We start from the raw sequence: 26918 nt of genomic DNA on the forward strand, positions 1-26918 counted from the left end.
ATATGAAGATGAGTTTTAAGTGCCTAGGGCTATGGGACAAGCCTAGGTTATTCTTATATTACAAGCTGGCTTATATCTTCTCTAAATCCATAAGATTCTTTTCAGCTTGACAGCAATATGTGAATGGGGTTGTGGATTTGTATCAAATTAGATTCCCAGATAGCCTCTTTCTTTGTGGGTAACTTGCTCTTTTCTAGAATTCTCTCGTTGGGGCTTCTCCACAGTTTAGCCAAACTCCATGGTGGCAAGGACATCTGGACGTTTACCTCAATGTGTTCAACACGTTGTCAGATCGAGAGATATATATGCATCACAGAATGGAAACTTTTGGTTTCACAGAGCACTGGAAATACCTCCTAAGAAGAGAAGTGTCTGTTTGGATTAGATAGTTTCCAGTGAAACAGATGGGGTACCAGCCTCCTGGGTTTAAAACTGGCAGAACCTTTTAGGGCATTCAATAAAAGAATCAACAGTGTTTGAAGAGGAAGCAGAAACACTGGGGTCAAAAATATGACATATTTTCACATGCCAAATAATAAAGTTAACATATCTACAAGTTAAATGTGCAAATAAGTTTGAAAATTTAATTCTTTGACAGAGTACAATTGCTTGAAGTAATGGAAAATTTGATTTACTTTTTAAGATTTCAATATTTTTGTCCTGTAGTCATTCAATTTAGCATATAAATTTCAATTTTATAGAAAACATTTACTTTCCTATAGTCTAGAGTTAGGATAAACTAACCTAGAGTGAGTTCAACCAAGGCTCAACCAAGAGTGAGTTTAGGTTAATTTAATAATCACATATTGGCTACTTAATATGCTCAGGTTGGTATGCTAGTTTCAAAAGATGAGTAACACTCAGTCTCTGCCTTCAAGGATTCACCATTTAAGAATAAGTTCCTAGGATTTTTCCTGTTTCCACATGCAGCACATGGGCAAGACATTCCAGAAGTGAGTTATAACCTGGAGGTTTTATTTTCTTAAGAGTCGGACAGACTGGGGGCTTCCATATTCTCCAGCTTCTTATCTGAATATTGTTGATCTAGTACAATGAAACCAATTTAGACTCGGTGGTAAAGAATCCGCCTACCAATGCAGGAGACATGGGTTCGATCCCTGGGTTGGGAAGATCCCCTGGAGAAGGAGAAAGCGATTCACTCCATATTCTTGCCTGAGAAATCCTATGGACAGAGGAACCTGGCAGGGCTGCTGTCCACGGGGTCTCAAAGAGTTGGACATGACTGAGCATGCATGCACTTATAACAAAGGCTTTCAGGTGCTATATAGAAATCTGAATCAAACACAGTTGAGGGAAGACAATGAACTCAGTTTTGTATGTATTCTCTTAGATTCTTTTGGGATATCCACGTACACAATTCAGCATTCCAGCATTCTGGGAAAGAGGATTCCAGATTGAGAAAACAGCTGTTTCTTATACAAGGTACTTAAGCAGACAAGTGAGGATAGGATGAAATGAAGGGGGTGGGGAGATAACTGGAGATGAGAGACAGGAAGGGCCAGTCCCTGCAGGATTTCCTAGGACAGTTTAGAATTTTGGCCTTTACTCTACAAAAAAGAGGAGTCCTTGAGGATTCAGAGTAAAGGAAACCCTTGGCTGAGATCAGCACTGAGGAAATACGAGTGTTATTCAAAGGACAACAGTGGCCCGCACAACAGTCTTGCTCAGTCACATTCATGAGGTCACGAAGGATGTCCTTCAAGACAGCACTATACAAACGCATAAGACAATTTATATCAAAGAAGAGTTTTTATGTCAATTACTAATTTTTATATGTGTGGAGAATGGGTTATATTCTTCCATTGAGTTTTAATCTTTTGCCACAATCATGTTATCAGACAAAATAATAAAGTTACAATCACAGGCAATATATAGACAATGAGAAAGGTAACAAAGAAAAAAGCAATCTAGGATCAAAATCACAGAAAAAAGTAAAGGAAATAAGTAAAGAGTACAGGGGAAGGACCTGGTTTAATAGGCCAAGAACACATCTTTCCAAAAGACAGGAAGAAAAATAGAAGTAGGAAATAGATGTGTTTTTAGGCATGATGATGGGAGAGTTAAGGAATTTCCATTAAGAAATGCTTACTCTCCTCTGTAACATATAAAAGAGGTTAATTTGCTTAGAGAAAGATTCTAGATGTTGGAATTGGGGACTTGAAGGGGTTGGCAAGCATTTGAAATAGCTGTAATGGGAAATGGTGCTGAGAAGGCAGCTGAAATTGAGAACCATAAAAATATAATGTCACCATTGCTCACATTTATGTGATTTTTTTTCTCCAGCGGCCCCCCAGCATCTCAGAAATAGAAGTAGAGAAGGCAGATGTTTGGATTAAACGAAGTTTCAAAAAATGATATAACAAGGGACAGGCTCTGGGAGACTTGAACTTCTGGCCATGATGTACTAACAGGGATAGGGTTTGCCCTCACACCTTAAAAACTACCTGTGTGTGTGTTAGTCACTCAGTCATGTCCAGTTCTTTGCAACCCTGTGGACTGTTGCCCATCAGGCTCCTCTGCCCATGCGATTTCCTAGGCAAGAATACTGGAATGGGTTGCCATTCCCTTTTCCAGGGAATCTATCTTCCTGACCCAGGGATCAAACCCACGTCTCCTGCATTATAGGCAAATTCTTTACCATATGAGCCACCAGGGAAGCCCCCAAATTTTTATTAGATGCTAGCCCCCAGTAGCTAGCATCTAATAAAAGAAACCCAGTTCAGGCAAAGCAGCAAAAAAGTAGAATTCAAAATCAGGAGATAAATCAATCAATATTAAACAGACGTGGAAATAGCATGTTGAGAAAATTATCAGACTATTTAACACTCTCAGATAGTGCTAAATCTACTCTCTCAGATCTATATAATAAAAAAAGGACCTCATGAGCATCATGAGAACAGTAGTGGAGTACATGACAGAGACTTCCAGAGTGAAACATTCCCCATCTCCCCATGGGATTGAGGTGTCTAAGTTAATGGTCATGCACGTAAGTGATGCACTGTGAGTTTAAAAGATGCAAACTTTATCACTAAATGTAATCTCAAAGAAAGTAATATTTCTATTGAAAAATACAGCCAAACCAACTGATATAAAACTATATCTAAACTCAGCTAAACTAAATCTAAAATTACAAACATTTTAGAAAGAAGTAGAAGATCTTTAGGCATATATTTCATCAATAAATCACTAAAACCACAATTCAAAAGGGAAAAATTGATAAATTGATTTTATCAAAATTAACAGTGGGACTTCCCTGGTTATTCAGTGGCTAAGACTGCATGCTCCCAAGGCAGGGGACCCAGGTTCAGGGACCTGGTCAGGGAACTAGATCCCACACGCCACAACTAAGAGTTTTCATGCTGCAACTAAAAGAAAAAAAAAGATCCTGCATGCCCCAATGAAGATTGAAGATCCCACATACTGCAACTAAGAACAGGCTCAGCAAAAAAAAGAAAGAAAGAAAAATAAATATTAAAACAATTATTAAGATTAACAATGTCAGTTCTTTGAAAGAATAAAAAGATAAGTCACAGATGAGAAGAATACATTTACAAGTTACATTATCTGATTAAAGACTCGTGTTTAGAATATATAAAAATGCTCAAACCTCCAAAATAAGAAAACAAACAATTCAATAAAAATGGCAAAAGATTTGCACAGAGATACATATATTATCTTAGCAGAGATACAAATGACAAAAATACACCCCCAAAGATATTTAACATCATTTGTCATTAGGAAATGCACATTATAAATCACAAGATACAACTTTACACCTATTAGAATGATTAAAACTCAAAAAACCAACACTGACAACAAAAACTGCCAAATACTGATAAGAACATAGACCAACTAGAACTCACATTCATTGCTGGTGGGAAAGCAAAATGGTAGACACTCTGGAACACAGTTTGATATTTACTCATAAAGTTAAACATGTGCTTATCATATAATGGGAAATTCCCTTTTTTTAAATATATTTTCCCAATGAATACCCATGCTTATGCAAAAACCTTTAGGCAAATAATACAGCTTTATTCATAAACACTAAATCCAAGGACAAACCAAACGCTCTTCGGCTGGCAAATAGATAAGTGCTGGTACAACCATACAGTTGCATATTACTCAGCAATACAAAGAAATAGACTACTGATATGAGCAACTAGATGGACAAACTTCAAATGCATGATGCCAAGTCCAAAAGCTACATACTGTTTGGCTTCATTTCTCTGATATCCTGGAAATGGCAAAAATAGAGGAGTGGGTATCCGGGGAGGGATAAGGGCTGATCTTAGAGGGGTGTGAGGGAAGTTTTGGGTTGGTGGCACAGTTCTACATCTTGACTGGTGGTGAGAGCACAACCACACATATGCATCAAAGCTCACAGAACGGTATTCTTTAACAAGAGAATCTCACTGTAAAGTATACTTCAATATCGCTCACTGAAAAGGGAATTACTGTGGAGACAATTATAAACAAGTGTGTACCTATGGGCCAAAATTTTTTGTACTTTTAAAAAGTTTTAATTCACCTAATAAAAAAACACACCTCCCCTTGATGATTACTCCTTGGAATCTTTGATATAGATATTAACAAAAAACACATAGAAATGTAAGAATAAGCATGTTTATAAACATGTCACTGTTTGTATTAAGAAAAAATCAACAGTTAATGTAGCAAAACATAAAGGATGAAACAACAACCATTAGGAAAATGGTCAAATAAATTATTGTGTGTGCATATACACACATGGGCTTCCCAGGTGGCTCAGTGGTAAAGACTCTGCCTGCCAATGCAGAAGATTCAAGAGCGACTGATACATACACACAACTGGTGGCATCACGGTCAGGAGCATGGACTTGGGTCAGATCTTTCTGTTCACATGCTGGTTCTACTATGAGTTGTGTAACTTTAGACATATTACTTCCTCTCTGTGACTCCATTTTCTTCTCTGTAAAATGGAAATAATAACAGTATTGAACTCACAGGATTTTTGTGAAGATTAAATGCTACATATATGTCAGTACATATAAAGTGCTAGGTACACCACCTGATACATAAACAGTCAATAAACGTTTGCTATTGTTAGTAGTAAAAATGGAGATTTCAGCTCATTCTAGAATCTCAAGAGATAAGATCATGATTGCTTCAACAAGAGGATCAGAATCTAAGCAAGTCTCTTTTTCTTAGTCAAGGGAAAGTAAAGTGAAGTTGCTCAGTTGTGTCCGACCCTCAGTGACCCCATGGATTGCAGCCTACAAGGCTCCTCGGTCCATAGGATCTTCCAGGCAGGAGTACTGGAGTGGGGTGCCATTGCCTTCAAGGGAAAGAATAAAAAAAAAAATCCACATATCCAAAATGGATAGGAGTGAAATTGTCTTTTCACAAAAAGGAAAAGTACTCTCTACTTGTAATGTAATCCTGTAGATTAAGCCTGACACTTTCCCCCCTTTCTTCACCTCCTTATCCAAAACTGTGCCCAGGTGCAGAAAAAGGATTTGAGCTAGTAGAAGGGAATTCATTGCCATCTAAACTCCATATGGTCACAAGAGATACCAGAAAATGAAAGAAGTTTCAGTCAAAAAGACACTCGCAGTAAAACTGAATTTTTAAAGCTACATCTGTCATATTATTTGTGCCACATGAATCATTTGGTTGCAGTAAGGACAAAAGGAACTCAGTGCTAGAACTACAGGATGTGTGTGTATCCGTGCATGTGTGTGTGTGAGCACGCCTGTGCCTTTCCCAGAACATATGTCATCCCACTTGGCTTTTGCCAAAGGTGAAATTGGATCTTGTACTAAAATATAGCAATACACAATCAAAATGTTGGGGTTTAGTCCTCGTTGGGGAAAAAAAGCATTTGATTTGAACTTGGGTTAGGCGGCTTTGTTGACATTTTCCTACGAATGAAACAAACAAACAAAATGATGCTTTTATCTTTTCCATAGTAGCTCCTCTTGTTTCTCCCTCCCTGCCTTGTTTGCGGCATTCCACAACAAGAATGGAAACTTTGCAAGCAATCAATGCAGCCGAACCATGTGAAAAAAAAAAAAATAATAAAATGGAGGGAATGGAATCACTGGGCAACTCGCATGATATGGCTACAGTGAGGCAGATCCTGGAGTTGGAATCATATCATTGTAGCATCTGCAGCGGCCTCCTTAGAGAGTACACAGTAATCATCTCTCTTCATGGTCAGTAACCACATAAGGACAACACCAGACGATGCCAGTGGTTTTGGTCCTGTAGCATTTATATGCTTCCCCGCGAAGACAGTCATGCCAGATAATATTCGTCAACCTTGTCCTTGGTCTTCTCTCTCGATGGAGGCAGATGTTTATTCTCCATCTGTACTATATGTCAGTGTGACTGCAGCCTTAATCTGGCAAAGGGTGCCTCTGATATGATGAGGCCATCACAGAAGCTGCTGGAAAGATTACTCTGGTGAATAAAATCAGTTTATGGCTAAAAACATTTATTCTTCATTTTGATAAGCTCTTAACAAATGGAAATTTGCCTTCCTACACTTTTGCCAAGCATAGGACTATGTTTATTTCTCGCTATATGGGTCACCAAGGATTCCCAGCTGTTAGCTAGAGTCAGTTGTGCATTGCTGCACTCAGCAACATCTGTTTCGCAAAAACAGTATCCAGCTTTTAGCGCTCAAATGGAGGTTATACCATATGCCGGCAGACCACTTAGTTTTTACCTTGGGAACTAACTTTACTTGAGTCAAGGTAACAGAGGAAAAACTGAATATTTAAATGTTACCCGGCTTCAGTCACATCTTCATGTGTGCCTGTCATTTCCAACTATATATAGTAAAGTTACTTCCAAGCATACACTGCAAGCTGTTCCTCTGTTTAATTATTAATTGGAAGAAAGTTTGTTTGCAAAACAGTTGAGATGTATTTTGTGATAGATGCGGATGTTGAAAGTAGTGCCATAAGGTGATTTTGCTAAGAGAGCATTCTGTTAAAACGCCAATTATTAGCTACGGACAAAAGCAAATCAGGTGCATAGCCCCTAAGGTGTGCCGTGATGGAAACCTACAGCATACCAAATATTTTCTTACATTACAGAATAGTCTTCATTGCTTGACTTTTGCCTTGGTTCCCTTGTCTTAGCCCAACATAGTTTTCAAAGGAAAATAGAAAATAGGACTTGTGTTTTCAGTTTATAAGAAATTTAAACTTAAAAAAATATATATTCAAACCAATACAATATTGTAAAGTAAAATAAATAAATAAATTAATTAAAAAACCCAAAAAACCAAATGCATGTTGGTTTAAAGTTTATACCCCTGTTACTGTTGTTGTTTAGTTGCGACGTCGTGGCCGACACTTGTGGCCTGTGGACTGTACCAGCCAGGTTCCTCTGACCGTGAGATTTCCCAAATGAGAATACTAGAGTATGTAGACATTTCCTTCTCCAGGGGATCTTCTCCACCCAGGGATTAAACCTGGGTCTCCCACATTGCAGGCAGATTCTTTCCCTGGTCTGAGCCACTGGGAAATCCCTATAACTTTGGTTACCTTCTATTTTAAAGAATTTTCTGTTTCAAAAGCTAAGTCAAGGCCAGTCCTAGGTAGAAATGTGAATTTCTTCATCTTGGCTCCCTCTGTAGCTGAGCCTCTCTCTCCTTTCCTTGAAATCTAAAGTTGTCTACCTTTTGAGTTATCCTCAACAAACTTCACTTTCAACTATTTGTCAATAAAACTTTTCTGAAACATTTGCTAACAAAATTCAATCCCCTCCCACCCTTTTGCCAGAAATAGTTTTTTTTTTTTTTTCCCCTCACAGGTAACCTTGGGAAGCAGCAATGGTGAGGATGAGAGTGAGAATGGTAATAAATAACTAATAGCCTTGTCCACAAACAAGAACCAAGACGACCAGTGTGGCTGTTAGATATCCACAATTTGAAAACTTTGATTATAACAATAGAAATCTCGTCGTATCCAATGAAGCCAAGGCAGGAAGAGCAGATAGATCTGACAATGAACTCAAGGTGGGAACCGGAAACCAGAAATCAAAGTCCTTCTTTCCATTTCTCTGAGGCCATGCAGCCTTAACTTTTCTCTGCGGTGCTGCATGTGACTCACAAACAGCACATGAGCATGCCCTGTGGGAAATGGTTGTGTAAGCCCTGACTTTACACACCCTCTCTCTACAGTCCTGGTGGGGTGCTGATGCCAAACTCCTAGGATAGGGAACCTTCCTGGCCCAGGTGGAGTCATGTGTCCAAGGCTGATCCATTCAGAGACAAATGACCTCATAGAAATAACATCAAGAGAAACTTTGTTGTTGTTCAGTCACTCAGTTGTGCCCAACTCTTTGCGACCCCATGGACTGCAGCACGCCAGGCTTCCTTGTCCTTCACCATCTCCCAGGGTTTGCTCACACTCATGTCCATTGAGTCAATGATGCCATCCAACCATCTCATCCTCTGTCACCCCCTTCTCTTCCTGCCTTCAATCTCACCTAGCATCAGGGTCTTTTCCAGTGAGTCGGCTCTTTGCATCGGGTGGCAAAAGTATTGGAGCTTTGGCTTCAGTATCATTAGCTACTGATGAATCTTTTTAGGCTAAATCTGCCTCAGTGAGTATGGTTCTGACAACACAGAGAGCAAAAATATTTCATAGGTTTAATCCTGCTCTTTCACAAGAAATGTATATCTGTATACTTTGCTATAATTCAGTTAATATTCAATTAAGAACCAAACTTTTACTGAGCATTTACTATGTGCTACTGAGTGTTCAAGAACATTCCTTCTCTGGTCTTACCCTTTGGGAATGCACAAGCTGCTGGGGGAGGTGAGGAGGGGAGTAGGTGGGTGATGTTTACAACATGACACTGGATCCTGCACAGGGTAGGGGAGGTATTAGACGTTCTGTAGAAAATTCAGAAAAACCCTTTCTTATGAAGGTGCAAATACTTCTAATTTTTTAGGATCAATTCCTCTTTCATTGGCATAGGTGGGGCTGTGTGTTCATGCACACCTCATAAAAAATACGATGGGAATTTTTTTTTTCTGAAGAAAGCAAAGAGAGGAAAGAACTCTGTGATAAAGCAATCAATGGGCTCTAAAGAATTTCTGATTTTCCATGAGGCTTGGGGGCCCATCTTGGTCCATGAGGAGGCTCACAAGCTCCTCTTTTCTGTAATAAAGTCAACTTTACAGACCAATGGTCTTTCCTTTCTTTAGGATCACTGGGCCCATGGTAATCTGATGAAGCTGGAAATCCTCTCCTCAGGAAGAAAAAAAACTGTCTCCTAATTTTTGCATATATTTGGAAGAAAACTTTTCCCCTCCAAAATTCTAGAAGAGTATATGGATTCCTGACACCCATCCACAGAATCCTATTTAAGAACCCCTGTTTCACACTGAACTCCCACAAGGTGGGGACCAGGTGGGGGATGTCATCATATCCTCTTTTATTCCTACATCCTGGCAGAGGGTCTCCAAGAATTTTTAACAAATATTGAATGATAATAATAAAATGGATATTTAACATCTAGCATTTTTCAATGATTAGTAGCAAAATTTTTCTCTAAGCAAACTATAACTAATTTAATCTTCACCACAACTTTTGAGGTAGATTTTATAACCTCCTTTTTATGGATGAGAAAATTGGTCAAAGAAGTTGCATAAGACATAAATGAATTAATTAAAATCCTTTCTAGGTCTCTTAAACCTAGCAGACCAAGGCTTAAGTTGTATCTTTCTTTAAGTTCTTCTTAAGTGCTTACCTAAATTTAGTTGAGAGATAGTAACTCAGATTTCCTATAAAGAAAAAAATCCCCATAAAGGAAATAACGTGTGTCATTTCACAGAGAATTTAAAAAAAGAGGACGAATGCCATGAAGTCCAACCTCTTCTTGTTCTATAGATTATAAACACCAGTAACTTCCCCATGTGGTTTCTCATTCATCCCTTATTATTAAAAACAAAGTCTGTCCTGTGATTACCAAGGCAAAACTTCCAAACACCTAAGATAAGCAAATCTCACTATGGAGTTAATTTTAATGGCAGATCACAGATTCTTTCAAATGGACTGTCTAACATTTCCCAGAGAAGTGCACACTATTATTTGATTTTTGACTCCATCTTCCTTCTCCATTGGTATTTTTATTATGATTTGTTGTTGCTTTATTCTCCTCATTTCTTGTTCTATATTACTTTCATTTAAGTTCTCCCTAACCTACAAGCTTGATGAGCTGTCTATAAAGAAAGCAGGAAAGATATTAAAAATAAGAGGATTTTCCAGGTGGGTTCTCCCAAGCTCTCGGCTCTCTCGTTAGAATCAAGATTTTACAGTTACATCTGCATAGTTCTTTTTTTTTAAAAAAAAATAAAAAGTTTTATAAAGGGGAAAAATAGAAAAGGGTCTGAGATACCTCATTGCTCTTCACCCACCACCATCCAGCTGTGCAGTGGCATCAGAGGATAGTACAAAGACCCAGGGCAAAACCAATTATGAGTACACTGCATCAAAGGACTCCAGCTCCCTTTACACAGGCAACAGGAGCATCAGTATCTACCTGTCAACGTGCCAGGCTAAAAGTCTTCCTCCCATACTTACATATTGTATTACATCATACTGGGATTCGACTAGTTAATAAGAACTAAGGAAAGGGCTTTCTCAGGTGGCTCAGTGGTAAAGAATCTACCTGCTAATGCAGGAGACACAGGTTCTATCCCTGGGTTGGGAAGACCCCCTGGAGGAGGAAATGGTAACCCACCTCAGTATTCTTGCTGGGAAATCCCATGGACAAGAGGAGCCTAGTGGGCTACAGTTCATGGGGTGACAAAAGAGTCAGACACGACGTAGTGACTAAACAACAAACAGTATGCATTTAGTGTCTAGAGAAATGAAAGAAAATAAGGTGCAAATCTGTTGAACTAACTTACTTAAATACTCTTTTCCTATCTCTAGAATCGGAAAGAAAGTGAAAGTGTTAGTCGCTCAGTCATGTCTATTTGCAACCCCATGGACTGTAGCCTGCCGGTCTGGGATTGGTTCCTCTGTCTACGGGATTCTCCAGGCCAGAATACTGGAGTGGGTAGTCATTCTCTTCTCTAGGAGATCTTCCCGACCCAGGGATGGAACCTGGGTCTCCCATGTTGCAGGCAGATTCTTTACTGTCTGAGCCACCAGGGAAATCCCTTTAAATACAAATATGAGTCTTATTTTAAACACAAGGGTCAGAGTGTCTTATTTTAAATTACTCATGGGATATCCTGATGAATGCCAAAGCCTTTGACTGTGTGGATCACAATAAACTGTGGAAAATTCTTAAAGAGATGGGAATACCAGACCACATGACCTGCCTCTTGAGAAATCTATATGCAGGTCAGGAAGCAACAATTAGAACTGGACATGGAACAACAGACTGGTTCCAAATAGGAAAAGGAGTCCGTCAAGGCTGTATATTGTCACCTTACTTATTTAACTTATATGCAGAGTACATCATGAGAAACGCTGGGCTGGAGGAACCACAAGCTGGAATCAAGATTGCTGGGAGAAATATCAATAACCTCAGATATGCAGATGATATCCCCTTATGGCAGAAAGTGAAGAATAACTAAAGAGCCTCTTGATGAAAGTGAAAGAGGAGAGTGAAAAAGCTGGCTTAAAGCTCAACATTCAGAAAACGAAGATCATGGCATCTGGTCCCATCACTTCATGGGAAATAGATGGGGAAACAGTGGAAACAGTGGCTGACTTTGTTTTTCTGGGCTCCAAAATCACTGCAGACGGTGATTGCAGCCATGAAATTAAAAGATGCTTACTCCTTGGAAGGAAAGTTATGACCAACCTAGATAGCATATTCAAAAGCAGAGACATTACTTTGCCAACAAAGGTCCGTCTAGTCAAGGCTATGGTTTTTCCAGTAGTCATGTATGGATGTGAGAGTTGGACAATACAGAAAGCTGAGCGCAGAAGAATTGATGCTTTTGAACTGTGGTGTTGGAGAACTCTTTGGAGTCCCTTGGACTGCAAGGAGATCCAACCAGTCCATCCTAAAGGAGATCAGTCCTGGGTGCTCATTGGAAGGACTGATGTTGAAGCTGAAACTCCAATACTTTGGCCACCTGATGTGAAGAGCTGACTCATTGGAAATGACCCTGATGCTAAGAAAGATTGAGGGCAGGAAGAGAAGGGGATGACAGAGGATGAGACGGTTGGATGGCATCACTGACTCAATGGACATGGGTTTAGGTGGACTCCGGGGGGTGGTGATGGACAGGGAGGCCTGGCGTGCTGCGGTTTATGGGGTTGCAAAGAGTCAGACATGACTGAGCGACTGAACTGAACCCAACTGATCCTGATGAAAAATTTAAATACTCACCTATTGGGTTAACTTATGCTCCTCGACTCAGCATATGGAGCTCTATGAGATCTGAACGCATGTCTTGATTTTACCCTCAGTTTCACTTTTCACCTCCCACCTCTGCTTCTAGCTCCCTGCACCCACCACTGCTGCACACACCTTGCCTTTGCTCAAATCTCTTCTGCCTAGAGTCCCTTGTCCACCTTTGTCTACTTCTATTAGATTCAGCAGAGGCAATGCCTCCTACAGGAAGCTCTTCTTCTCCTGTTCCATGCTGGTCAGGTCAGGTTCACTTTATCTATGGTCCAGTAAGACTAGCACCTACTTCTATCACTGGATTTAAATTGTTTTTATAAATAGGTGCTATGATGTCTGTTCAGTTGAGGTCAGTGTTATTTTGAGTTTGTATTTTCTGTCCCTGGCACTTAGGGAGTTTGTATTTTCTGTCCCTAGGCATATAGAGAGAGCTCAACACCCTTCTTTTAAATCAAAGAAAGAAACATAAAGATGTTTTAAAAATAAATTATCCAGATTTACTGTCTTCTTTTAGGGGTCCTCTTGCTACTTATGCATCAGGAATCACATCTGAAGTCAAGATTTTATTACTTTATAACATGAAGTTTTTCCCTCTAATTCAAGTCTTAAAATGTTTCCCTGTTGATTAAATTCTTTGGGAAAATATTACAGTTGCTTTATGTTGCAAATTGCTTTTCATAAAATAGAGAACTTTAAAGTGCTTATTTTAAAAAATGAATCTTTTGAATGCAATATTCATAATATTCCATATCAGATAGTGATATTTCATCACTTACTTTAGTCCCAGCATGTTAATATAAAAAGGTTTACATCTAATTTGGGCACTAATGTTCAGTGTATTTGAGGAAAATGGGAGTTTATAAATTTGAAATTTATAAAGCATTAATTAGATAACATGCTTAGTGCTTTACATAACAGATGTAATCTTCAGAAAATGTCCATTATTTGAGTGCCATTATTCTAACTTTACAAATGAGGAAACAGTCTTAGAAAGGTTAATGAACTTTAAAAAAATTTGATTATTAATTAATTTGGCTGCACTGGGTCTTAGTTGCAGCACGTGAGCTCTTAACTTGAGGCACATGGGATCTAGTTACCTGAGCAGCGATTGAACCCAGGCCCCCTGCGTTGGGAGCCCAGAGTCTTAGCCATTGGACCACCAGGGAAGTCTCCAAACTTTCTTAATGAAGAATGTTTATCCTTTCTTCCAGTAGTTAGATTTGCTAAAATCAAGGAGCTTGTTCATTATTATCTTCTATGTCCTCATTCTTACCTCTGAAGCCACTCATCCTAGCCTCTAACTTCCTTCTTTTTCTTTCCACTAGGAACCTGATTATAGAGACAGAAAGGGCTAGTGTATGCAACCAATTCTTTAGAAATTGGATAGAAAATAGCATTTATTATTACTTGCTCCCGGTAAGAATGCCTTTGAGAAAGTCAGATAGACCTGTTCTGTTTCTGTGGTCAGTGGAAAAGTCACTCTCAGATAAAGCATGCACCGAACTCTTCCTTCAACACATAAAAGGTCTTTGTTTACAGAAAAAATTCCATTTCCCCTATGCAGAGCTCAGATATTAGAGTCTTGATCCACCTAAACACAGAAGCAACTAAAAATACTCTGCCCTTGTCCACAGAAACAAGCAGAAGAGAAGAGACTCATTGAAGTTCATTCGCTCTGCTGAGCTGTCAACCTCCCTTGGTCCCTCTGAGCACATTCACTCCTTGCTTTTAGCAAGTTTCTTTACATTGTTTCCAAGTCCACTTCACGTAAATAGCAGAAGGTCATCAGGAGAAAAGTAGTCAGTCCTCTCAGATAGACTGACAATCACAAGAGATGGCAGCTGAAAGCAAGGGAAGACCCTGGGACACTTCAGAAGTGTGTAGAATGTTAACATCCACGAGTGACATATTCAAGAAGTTTGTCTAGGATCAACACAGTAGACTGACTTTCAACTTGAAATTCTCAAATAAGGGTGTTATAGGAACAAGAACTTCTGGCCAGTGCCCACTGCCTCAGCTCAGAGTGCCACACACGGGTCCTCACTGGAAATGCTAAGTTGAAATTTTAGTAAAGCTGTTTATGACCGAGTATAAAACAGACCTCGAACAGTCCTGCAGTATTACAGGTTAGGAGTCACAGCAGATGACAAATACCTTTAATTAAACAGGGATGCAAATGGTCTCAACCTGAGTTTGCAGTGAACCAGGCTGCAAACATTAACTTCACAGGCAAGGTCCTCTCAAACACAGTTCACTTTTCTCCTTTCTCAAGTTTTTTTAAGTATCTTTCCTCCTCTGTATATTGTATGCAATTTCAGCGTGTTTTGTTGTTTTAAAAATACTGTTCGGTAAGGTGGGAACATGCATGTTTGAGTGTGTGTGTGTGTTTAATTTTTTGGTGGCAAGGAACTGCTATCTCTGATGAATTGGTTTCATTTAACCAAATTAACTCTGTTAGTTATATGAAAAATTAGGCAGTATTATCTTATACCAGTATGTAGAGAGTTACACAGAAGTACAAAATGTACATCAAGGGCCAATTACACATGAAGAACTACTGATAATTATGAGAGTTGGTTAATATTTCTGAATTATTAAGTCTGACAGCATACTCCTGCTTTCTGTGTTGTTTGGTCTATTGATACCAGATGCTTAATGCATAGTAAAATGTGACAGTGCAGTGGAAGTTAATGCTATTTTGCAAAACAAGGAAAATTACTGTGTGGAACATGAATGCAGCAGGCAGAAGTTAGAATTAGTTTTAAACAGAAGGGTGGCTGTAAGTCTGAAACCGTATTAAACTTCAAACACTGTTAGATCTTATTTCAGCATGGAGAGGAAGTTAGAGGGCTGCAGCAACCTTCCACCATGACACCTGCTTAGAGACTATCCCTTCCCAGTGTCATTGGAGCTCTTTCATCTTTGAGGACAATGCTTTGGGGTCGTGGGTCATTTGCCATCACAGTGATGTTCAACAGTGGTTCACTGATGGTGATGGAAAACTTTTTTTCTTAAGTACTCAAAACACTTTCTACAAAGCAGCACCAGAGATAAGAGAGAACCATGCACCAGAGGAGTTTCCCAGGTGGCTCAGTGGTAAAGAATCCACCTGCCAATGGAGGAGACCTGGGTCGATTCCTGGATCAGGAAGATCCCCTGAAGAAGGAGATGCCAACTCACTTCAGTATTCTTGCCTGGAAAATCCCAGAGACAGAGGAGCCTGGCAGGCTACAGTCCAAAGGGTCGCAAGGAGTCGGACATGACTTAGTGACTAAACAGCAACAACAACAAGTGATACAAGAGAGAAAAATTCACAAGGCCTGATAATGCATTATACATGATAGATTATTATAAGAGCAGATTAATACTCCTGAAATATTAACTCTGACAGTACAATCATGTTATTTTCTTGTTTCTTCTGTTGATACCAGATGTTTAATGCAGAGTAAAATGTGACTGCAACATTATCTGTCTGTGTAGCTAGAAAATACAAAAGTATACACTATCATGAATGTAAAGACATATAAAACATATAAGACAAACCACATATTCTTCAGGATTTTTACTCTCATTTAAAGTAAGTGAATCCCCCAAAGACATGGTAAGGGAATTTTCTATGACAAATGAGATAGCATTTTTATCTCTTCGATTATAAAATATGTCACTTTTGTTAATTGGGCTTCCCCCGTGGCTCAGCAATAAAGAACCCGCCTGCAATGGAGAGCAGCAGGAGCCATGGGTTAGAGTCCTGCTTGGGAAGATCCCCTGAAGAAGGAAATGGCAACCCACTCCACTATTCTTGCCTGGGAAATTCCATGGACAGAGGAACCTAGCAGGCTGCAGTCCATGGTGTGGCAAAAGAGTCAGAAACGCCTTAGCAACTAAACAACAAAAAATAAGTTGCAGAGGTGTGGGATATGATGTATCAGACTCCGTTCACATAAACTGAAATTTCAGTTGGTATCGATCCTGGACAGTGAAATATCTTAATGATATTAGCTATGCATGTATGCATGCTAAGTCGCTTCAGTTGTGTACAACTCTTTTTGACCCCATGGACTGTAGCTCGCCAGGCTCCTCTGTCCATGGGATTCTTCAGGTAAGAATACTGGAGTGGGTTGCCATGCCTTCCTCCAGGAGATCTTCCTGACCCAGGAATTGAACCTGCATTTCCCATGGTTCCTGCTTTGCAGGCAGAGTCTTGACTGCTGAGCCAGTGGAGAAACCCAATGTTATTAGCTAAGTAATGACATAAAACATGCTAAGTATATTTATGTATGTTATTTAGCTCTTAAATAATAGTATGCTTATCACTATTATATTAAATAATATTAAATAACTATTACATGTATTTATTTAATTTTATAATAGCCCTATGAAGTGAGAACTAGGATTATCCGCACTTTACAGATACAGAATAGATAAAACCAGGTTAAGCAAGTTAGCCAAGACTATTCAGATATTAAATGACAGAACTGAGCTTTGAACTCAGAGAATCTGGCTTCTGAGGCCACAAACTTAAAATAAATGTTAAGGTGAGCAGAAGAAGATGGTGGAGGAGTAAGATGGGGAGATTGCCTGCCTCCCCACACATACATCATAAACTCATCAAAATAGGGAACAACTCCTACAAATCAACTTCTAAACAACAGCAGAAGATCCCAGGCCTCCAAAAAGGCAAGCTAATCTCTTTGGAAGGAGAAATGAAACCAATATTGTAAAGCAATTATCCTTCAATCAGGATGGGAAACACATGTATACCTGTGGCAGATTCACTTTGATATATGGCAAAACCAATACAATATTGTAAAGTTAAATAAAATAAAATTAAAAAAAATAAAAATAAATAAATAAAAAATACATGTTAACACTATCACTGCCCCCAGGCTACCTCCAACACCCTCATTTGACTCTCCCTTACATTCAGCCTAACTGTTGTTTAGGACACAAAGTCATGGCTCTACCTGATGGGAAGCCTCTATCTTCTTGTTAATAAGGACATGAGGATTAAAAAATATGCAAATATTCATACCTTACTATATGCTCTTAATTCTTTAACAGTGGTTTTTCTACTTCATAGCATAAATGAGCTCTTTCAGGTGAAACAGCTTCTCTTTCTTACCAGATCATTCAATGGCTAGAAACTTAATCCTCAAGTTTCAGTTTTAAAAGAACCTAAGATAGCATATTGAAAAGCAGAGACATTACTTTGCCAACAAAGGTCCATCTAGTCAAGGCTATGGTTTTTCCTGTGGTCATGTATGGATGTGAGAGTTGGACTGTAAAGAAAGCTGAGCACGAAAGAATTGATGCTTTTGAACTGTGGTGTTGGAGAAGACTCTTGAAGAGTCCCTTGGACAGCAAGGAGATCTAACCAGTCCCTTTTGAAGGAGATCAGCCCTGGGATTTCTTTGGAAGGAATGATGCTAAAGCTGAAACTCCAGTACTTTGGCCACCTCATGCGAAGCGTTGACTCATTGGAAAAGACTCTGATGCTGGGAGGGATTGGGGGCAGGAGGAGAAGGGGACGGCAGAGGATGAGATGGCTGGATGGCATCACTGACTCAACGGACGTGAGTCTGAGTGAACTCTGGGAGTTGGTGATGGACAGGGAGGCCTGGCATGCTGCGATTCATGGGGTCGCAGAGTCGGACACGACTGAGTGACTGAACTGAACTGAACTGAAGCAATAACAGGAACAGAAAATGCAGACCAGAGATGTTGTATTAATAACTGGTGTCAGGGGATTCATAGTAGTTCCCCCTGCATAAATGGCAACCCTGGTTGTATCAGCATTTAACTTGAAATAAAACAAAATATAAAGCTCCAAAGAACTCTAGGTTGTTTATATACAAGAGTCAAATTCCATGTTTTTTTCCCACTTTTGAAAAGTATTTTGACAAAAAATAAGGTTTCATTTTAGCAAAGTATTTTAAATGGTTGTTTTTTCTTTTAAAAAATATTATTTATTTACTTATATGTTTATTTTTGGCCGTGCTGGGTCTTCACTGCTGCATGGACTTTAGCTGCTGCGAGTGGGGGCTACTGTCCAGTTGCAGTGTGTGGGCTTGTCATTACAGTGGCTTCTTTTGTTGTGGAGTGACTCCTGGTCTCTAGAACACAAGCTCAATAGTTATAGCATACCAGTTTAGTTTCTTCACGGCATGTGGGATCTACCCAGACCAGGGATTGAACCTGTGTCTCTTGCATTGGCAGGTGGATTCTTAACCACTGAGCTACCAGGGCAAAGTATTTTAACAAAAATACTTGCTTGATATTTATAAGAGGATTATATATAGTATGGGCTTCCCTGGTAGCTCAGTTGGCAAAGAATCCACCTGCAATGGAGGAGACCCTGGTTCAATTCCTGGGTTGGGAAGATCCGCTGGAGAAAGGACAGGATACCCACTCAGTCTTCTTGGGCTTCCCTTGTGGCACAGCTGGTAAAGAATCCACCTACAATGCAGGAGACCTGGGTTCGATCCCTGGTTTGGGAAGAACCTCTGGAGAAGGAAAAGGCTACCCACTCCAGTATTCTGGCTTGGAGAATCTCATGGACTGTAGAGTCCATGGGGTTGCAAAGAGTCAGACACAACTGAGCAACTTTCATTTTCACTTTATATACAGTATACATATATATATCGATACTTGTTCAAATTTCTTTTTATGTAGCCCATATTATTAGAACAACTGTCATCAGAATTTCTTTTAGGAATAGGGATGTCTTTCTAAACAGACATTCTTTAGAGGGGAAGGAAGTGGTGAATTACTAAAAGGAAGAAAGAAAGAATGTATATTGAAGAACAATTAGCAGTTTCTCTCAGACAACACTCCTCTCACTCTCTCCCCTTATTGCCAACATGGTCAGGTTGTATAATAACACTCAGGAATGCTTGTACAAGGATGTGAACATCAAAGAAGGACTTAGTTTTCAGCCACAGTGCACCTGGTTCAGGCACAGGTAACAAGAGGCACAAGGTAAAGAGCCCAGAAGAGGACTTCTCTGGTGGTTCAGGGGTTAAGAATCCACCTTCCAATGCAGTGGATGCTGATTCAATCACTGGTCAGGGAACTAAGATCCCACAAGCCACAGAGCAACTGAGCCTGAGCACCACAACAAAAGATCTCCAGGTGCTGCGACTAAGACCAGAAGCAGAATTCTGAGGATGCAAAAATCTTAAAGAAGGCTTTCAGTCATTACAGGCCCAGGAATTAAAATGCTGGAGGCGATTTCCACTGACCCATCTGTATAACTGAGCAGGATACTATGGGGTCTGTCAGGGACAGGCCCTTCCCCATATCCTCTGCTGTAGCTCCTCTCTGAAGCACTTAGATAACAGTATCTGATGCATACTTCCTGAGTTATTTCAATACAATTCAGTCACTCAGTTGTGTCTGACTCTTTGTGACCCCATGGACTTCAGCACACCAGGCTTCCCCATCCATTACCAACTCCTGGAGCTTGCTCAAACTCATGTCCATCGAGTCGGTGATGCCATCCAACCATCTCATCCTCTGTCTTCCCCTTCTCCTCCTGCCTTAAATCTTTCCCAGCATCTGGGTCTCCTCCAGGGAGTCAGTTCTTCGAATCAGGTGGCCAAAGTATTGGAGTTTCAGCTTCAGCATCAGTCCTTCCAATGAATATTCAGGACTGATTTCCTTTAGGATTGACTGGTTGGATCTCCTTGCTATCCAAGGGACTCTCAAGAGTCTTCTCCAACACCACAGTTCAAAAGCATCAATTCTTTGGCACTCAGCTTTCTTTACAGTCCAACTCTCACATCCATACATGACCACTGGCAAAACCATAGCTTTGCCTAGATGGACCTTTGTTGGCAAAGTAATGTTTCTGCTTATTAATATGCTGTCTAGGTTGGTCATAGCTTTTCTTCCGAGGAGCAAGCATCTTTTAATTTCATGGCTGCAGTCACCATCTGCAGTGATTTTTGAGCCCCCCAAAATAAAGTCTCTCACTGTAACAGATGCTAAAACCACCACCAAATGAAACCACCACTACTTGATGAGCATGTAGCCCCCATATGTCCTAGCCCCTAAGGTTTGATCATGTGAGAGTGGGCCCATAAAGAAGGCTGAGTACCGAAGATTGATACTTTCAAACTGTGGTGCTGGAGAAGACTCTTGAGAGTCCCTTGGACAGCAAGGAGATCCAACCAGTCAATCCTAAAGAAAATCAACCCTGAATATTCACTGGAAGGACTGATGCTGAAGCTGAAGGTCTAATTAGCCACCTGATGTGAAAAGCTGACTCATTGGAAAAGACTTTGATGCTGGGAAAGGTTAAGGGAAGAAGGAGAAGCGGGTGACAAAAGATGAGATGGTTAAATGGCATCACTGACTCAATGGACATGAGTTTGAGCAAACTCCGGGAGATAATGAAGGGCAGAGAAGCCTAGTGTGCTATAGTCTATGGGGTCGCAGAGTTGGACATGACTTAGCTGCTGAACAACAAACACCAAGCACCCAGGTAAATGCAACCTGGGTCCCATTATCAGCATTTGGAAGATATTGCAGTTTGTATAGACAGGCATTTGTGGATATGGAAGTTTTAGGATACTCAAAGAACAGTGAACTAGAGGACAAACTAATTATTAAAGTTCTATGAAGAAAAAAAAACAAAGACTTAGGATATTTGAGAATTGCTTCTCTCTGAGAACAATTTTATTTCCAGTATATTTAATGACATAGTACACTGGACAACTGCTGAATTCGGAGGGGTAGCTCTCAATACTGATTGAAAATTATATTCACCTATGACGAGGGTAAATAAGTAGCTGTAGGAAATGAGGGAGCCAACCCAGTGAACACCTGAGAGGCCGTTCAGGGTACTTGGCGGAAAAGATAGAACGAGGGTGAAAGGAATTGGAGACACAGTCAAGAGGGGTAATGTTGGGTCTTCTGGCTTATACTGAAAACTCTGACTTTCATTCTGCTGTTTTTCGTAACAAAAGCATTTTATTTGGAAAAAATAAGATTAGACTAAAATAAGGAAAGTACTGTTTGTATTGAAAGAAGATAGCTGATAACAGAATAATTATAGCAGAAGCTGGCATTTGATGAGGTCACAATTTGAAGAAGATGAAGGAATTTGAACTATTATTTTAAAATTTATTTTTAACTGGAGGATAATTGTTTTACAATGATGTATTGGTTTCTGCCATACAACAATGTGAATCAGCCATAGATATACATATGTCCCCTCCCTCTTGAACCTCCCTCCCACCGCACCCCTCATCCCAACCTTCTAGGTTGTCAGAGTACTGGTTTGTGCTCCCTGTGTTATACAGCAACTTCCCACTAGCCACCTATTTTACATACGGTAATTTATATGTTTCAATGTTATTCCATTTGTCTCACCCTTTCCAACCCCGTAGGGTTTCCCAGGGAGCTCAGTTGTAAAGAATCCACCTGCTATTGCAGGAGATATGGGTTTGATCCCTGATCCAGGAAGATCCCTTGGAGAAGGAAATGGCAATGCACTCTAAAACCCCTTGAAGCCTGGAGGGCTACAATCCAGGGGGTCACAAAGAGTCAGACATGACTTAGCAGCTGCATTTTGGTTTAGCTCCTTCCTCAACTGTGTTCACAAGTCAGTTCTCTATGGTTGCATCTCTTCTCAGTAAGAAAAGAATGTGCTGAGGAGTTTTATGCAGAGGAGACATAGCCAGACTCATGTTTAACAGAATCATCCTGGGTATTGTGTTGAGAATGACAGCAAAGGGACACAGGCAGGGAGACCAACAAGGACAACTGCAGTCATCCAAGGGAGAGATGATGGTGTCTTGGATTAGGGTGATTTTTGATGAAGGTCAGGGGTCTGAGGATTGACGTTACCTACTTATAAAATAATATGCTAAACTCTGTTTCATAGATTCTGGCAGAAGACACGAGACTCTTGGGTCAGAGACAAAGGACTTTAGTGCTTATAGCATAACAAGCAGCATGGGTGTCGAATTTGTGTGGGTTCCCCTTGTCCTGCCAAGTCCCTTGGAGGCAATATGGGTGGGCCCAAATGAACGCTGCATAATTGGTGGGCCTGTGTTGCAGCTGTGGAACACTGAGCTTAGGAAATCCATCTCTTTTGCAGCACTAAGCAGTAAGCCAACCTGTTTTTTATCCCTCATGCCATGACATTGCCCCATCCCTTCAGGTTGCTCACTGCAAACACAACCCTAAGAAGTGTAAGTGAGGAGTGGGCAGGACCTGCCACTCTTGGGGTACTTGGGAAGAATGTGCAGGGACCTTCAGGTGGGTGGCTAGCAACTTGGAGTGAGAAGTAATCAGATCCTCAACATATTTTTTAAGTAAAATTAACAAGATTTTTCTGGGGCCTTTGTTCAAAATATTTTTCTAAATGATCCCTCTTTCATTGGTTTATTTTGTTTGAGAATAGTTTCATCTACAAAGCTCTGGGAGTATCTTAAATTCATTTCCAGTATACTGAATACATCTCACCCCGCCCAAATCTAAACTTCAAAATAGTGCATTCGGGTCACAACATGCTTAAAGATTCTCAGATGAAAGAACAGATTAACATCTGAGTATTTTATTTTGTCAAAATCTGTCAACTAATAAGATAATGCAGTAGAAACAATATAGCTTATAAAAGGTGAAGAAATTATAATTTAATTTTTCTAACCAAGGAAAACATTATTTTCTTGTCACAAATTCTACTACTTGTATCATCAGCTTCTAGAAGATACCCACTTTCAAACCATGTCTTAACATTTGTGTAAATTTCCAATTATAACCTTCTTTAATTTTACCAGAGATTCAAATATCCAAATTTGCAAGCTAATACTTGCATTATCTTTACCAAAGGGCCAAATGTATAAACTTCCTGTATCATGTGCTATTTAAAACTAACAGGAATGATTAAATTAATATTCAAGTTGTTGCAAGCAACACTGCAGAAAACCAAGGTATGTTTGAACTTCTTAGTTTCTTAGTATAAGTTTTTTAGTTCTCCAGATTACAGTCATACAAAATCAAAGAATAATGAAAGCTCAACCACTGGAGTATGCTCAGTGAAAATCTTTATTAATATGTTCCACTGAAGCATGTTGTCCTGTTAGAACATTACTTCGAGCTGTTGTTCTCAATACTGACTAGACATTGAGTCACTATCTTTGAAAAATGTAGTCTGCCACAAATGATTTTTGGGCTTCCCAGGTGGTGCTAGTGGTAAAGAATCCACCTGCCAATGCAGGAGACATAAGAGATGCAGATTCAATCCCTTGGTTGGGAAGATCCCCTGGAGAAGGGTATGGCAACCCATTCCAGTATTCTTGCCTGGAGACTCCCATGGGCAGAGGAACCAGATGGGCTACGGCCAATGAGGTTGCAGAGTCAGACACAACTTAAGCTACTTGCTGCTGCTGCTGCTAAGTCGCATCAGTCGTGTCCGACTCTGTGTGACCCCATAAACGGAAGCCCACCAGGCTCCTCTGTCCCTGGGATTCTCCAGGCAAGAACACTGGAGTGGGTTGCCATTTCCTTCTCCAATGCATGAAAGTGAAAGGTGAAAGTGAAGTCACTCCGTCATGTCTGATTCTTAGCGACCCCATGGACTGTAGCCTACGAGGCTCCTCCGTCCATGGGGTTGTCCAGGCAAGAATACTGGAGTGGGATGCCACTGCCTTCTCCGAAGCTACTTAGCAACACTGATTTTCAAAGAAGAGTAAACTGTAAAATTGGGGAGCACACATTTAGCAGTCTTCACACAGCTTGAATGAAGGCAAAAGACCCTGATTTTACCAGAAAACAGTGTTCCATTAATGAGAGCTTGGACTTGACTTTGCTACAGGAAGTTGGTGAGTGCTTTTCCCCCCAGGGTAAAGGATATTCTCTTCTCAAAACCATCTATTCCCCAGTGCTTTCTTTTCTCCCTTCACCAAATCACACATTTATTTCACTATTAATGACTTCAACAGAGAGTTAAAGTATTTCCTGCTTGACAAAGAAAATTAACACACTCTTATTTTGACTTACATGTTCATCTTTAGTCACTTTATTTAGAATGAACCTATTCTGCCTGCTAAGTCATTTCAGTCATGTCCGACTCTTTGTGACCCGTTAAACTGTAGCTCAACACTCTCCTCTGTCCATGGGATTCTCCATGCCTTCCTCCAGGGGATTATCCCCATGGAGGGATCAAACTCGCATCTCTTATGTCTCCTACAGTGGCAGTGGGTTCTTTATCACTAGCGCCACCTGATCGACTCTGCTCCACAGAAAGCAAATTTCTCCCTTTATAAAACCAGAACCCAGTGACCCCACTAACAAACTACCAGCTTGTGAGGTGCCATATCAGCAGCCAACTGATCTTTGATGTCATATGTATCTTACCTCAACTTAAGATTCTAGGAGTTTCAATGTGTATCATATTTGCTTATAAAATAGAAGACAATACTTTGGAAAGCTGTTCATGTAGATGACAGAAAAATCTATTCAGTATAGTATGTAGTCATAGTCACTTCAGAGTCCACGCATCTGGTTCTAGGATTTGACTCATTGAAAGTTTACATTTATGGAATTCTTACTAAGTGCTAGGCATTGTAGTAAATGCTTCATATGCATTATCTCACACGGGCATGGGTTCTATTATTCTCAATTTCTTACAGATAAAAATAGAAAGCTACAGGAAAGGTAAAGAAGTTGCTAAAAGCCACTTGGCTACTAATGATCCAGTGATTCTACTCATCTAATCATTTCCCTATAGACTACCTCACTTTATATTTCTTCTTGTTTGCAAAACAAATATGTAACGCTCAAGAAAACAATAATTGACTATAAAACTATTTTCACCTACAATGCTAGTGTCAGCATTCAGTGTGTTTTTTATTTTATATAAACATACATTATTGTAAATATATTTACATAGAAATAATGTATAACTGAGGGCTTCCCAGGTGGCTCAGTGGTAAAGAATCTGCCTGCCAATGTAGGAGCCGCAGGAGACTTGGGTTTGATCCCTGGGTTGGGAAAATCCCCTGGAGAAGGACATGGCTACCCACTCTAGCTTCTTGCCTGGAAAATCCCATTGATGAAGGGGATGGCTACAGTCCATGATATTGCAAAGAGTGGGACATGACTGAACACACATGTACGAATGTATATTTATAAAATATGAATATTCATAATATATTTTAAAAATTTAAAGTCTATCAAACCCCCAACTAAAGTTAGCTGATTAGAAATTCAACTTTCTTTGCTAATGTTATTTACAAAAATTACTGAAAGGAAAAGATTCTGCTATTTCTTCTTTCAGGGTAATTTATGGTCTTGGCAAGATTAGCCTGCCTAATCTCTTTTGTTTATACTCTGCTAATCTGGGGAGAGAAAGCAGAAGTTTTACAGCAGCTTAATTTAGCAAAACATTTGATTAAACCAGTTACTCTTTTGTAGTAAAAACACAGAAGCTATCAGAATGCATGGTAACAGTGCTCTGATAGGACTTGACCTCCATGGGTTTGGACAGTATCTGAGAAAGAGATCTGTCTGGTATTTGGAAGCTTTTAGAATTCTTCCCCTACTCAAAATGCTCTGTTATCAAGTTGGTGAGAGGTAGGAGTGTGTGTGTGTTCAGTCATTAAGTTGCATCCAACTCTGAAACCCCATGAACTGTAGCCCACCAAGCTCTTCTGTCCATGGGATTTCCCAGGTAAGAATACTGGAGGACACAATCAAAAAAGATTCTTTATTCATAATGCTATTAATATTTGAAGTGATGTTCTTCTCTAAAAAAATGAAAGTGTTACTAAATTACTGCTATGTTAAGACGCAGTAACAAAACTTCCATTCATACTAAGTGGAAAAGCACAAGAATTCCTAAGGATCTGCTGACGATGTACATGGGTATACCTAACTGCTAATTCTTTGTTGGGTATCTCACATCAACTTCCAGGAACCTTCTAGTTGTCCACTGTACCCCTCAATTTTGAATGAGACTCAGTACTTCTGATCCATTTCCATAGATATGATTGCTTGAAGTAGCACTGTTTTAATAGGGTTTCAGCCTCCACATGGCTGAGATTAAAAATGAATACAACTACACATCTGTCAGATGCAACTCATTTTTTAATGAGGCCTCAGAATGTTAAGTGATGTTTGTTTGCTCGTTTTGTGGTATGGCATCACTTTTCTTATGAGCTCAGGAAAGTGACTATTTTCTTGTATTTCTCTATTTTCTTTCATTTATTTCCATTAGTCTGTTGAAATTGAGCATATTCTTCTTTCCCTAAGGCATGCGACATGTATAAATATGCATCATCATTTTACCTTCTCCTTCTTTCCCACTTTCTCAAAGTAACCACTATTTACAAAAACTGACCACTTTTCAGTTATTGGGTGAAAAAAAGTTACTTGAAGATGCTCAGAAGACAAATATGCAAATAAGAATCCTTAGAGAGATCTCACACATATTTTTTATTCATAAATGAACAAGTGTGTTTAAACAGCAAGTGATTCTGTGAGTAGTTCAACTGTATAGTAACTAGAGGCAG

At 39.7% G+C, this 26918-nt stretch overlaps 1 long non-coding RNA gene across 1 annotated transcript in view; it reads right to left on the reverse strand.

Annotated features, from left to right (window-relative positions):
• LOC112579172 overlaps positions 1-26918 on the reverse strand; it is a 53930-nt gene that overhangs the window by 2806 nt on the left and 24206 nt on the right. Inside the window, exon 2 of the long non-coding RNA XR_003103630.3 lies at positions 4846-4972. This is a non-coding gene — a long non-coding RNA (uncharacterized LOC112579172). The remainder of the gene's footprint in view (positions 1-4845; positions 4973-26918) is intronic.

Source organism: Bubalus bubalis, chromosome 15 (assembly GCF_019923935.1).
Source record: "Bubalus bubalis isolate 160015118507 breed Murrah chromosome 15, NDDB_SH_1, whole genome shotgun sequence".
Lineage (NCBI taxonomy): Eukaryota > Metazoa > Chordata > Mammalia > Artiodactyla > Bovidae > Bubalus > Bubalus bubalis.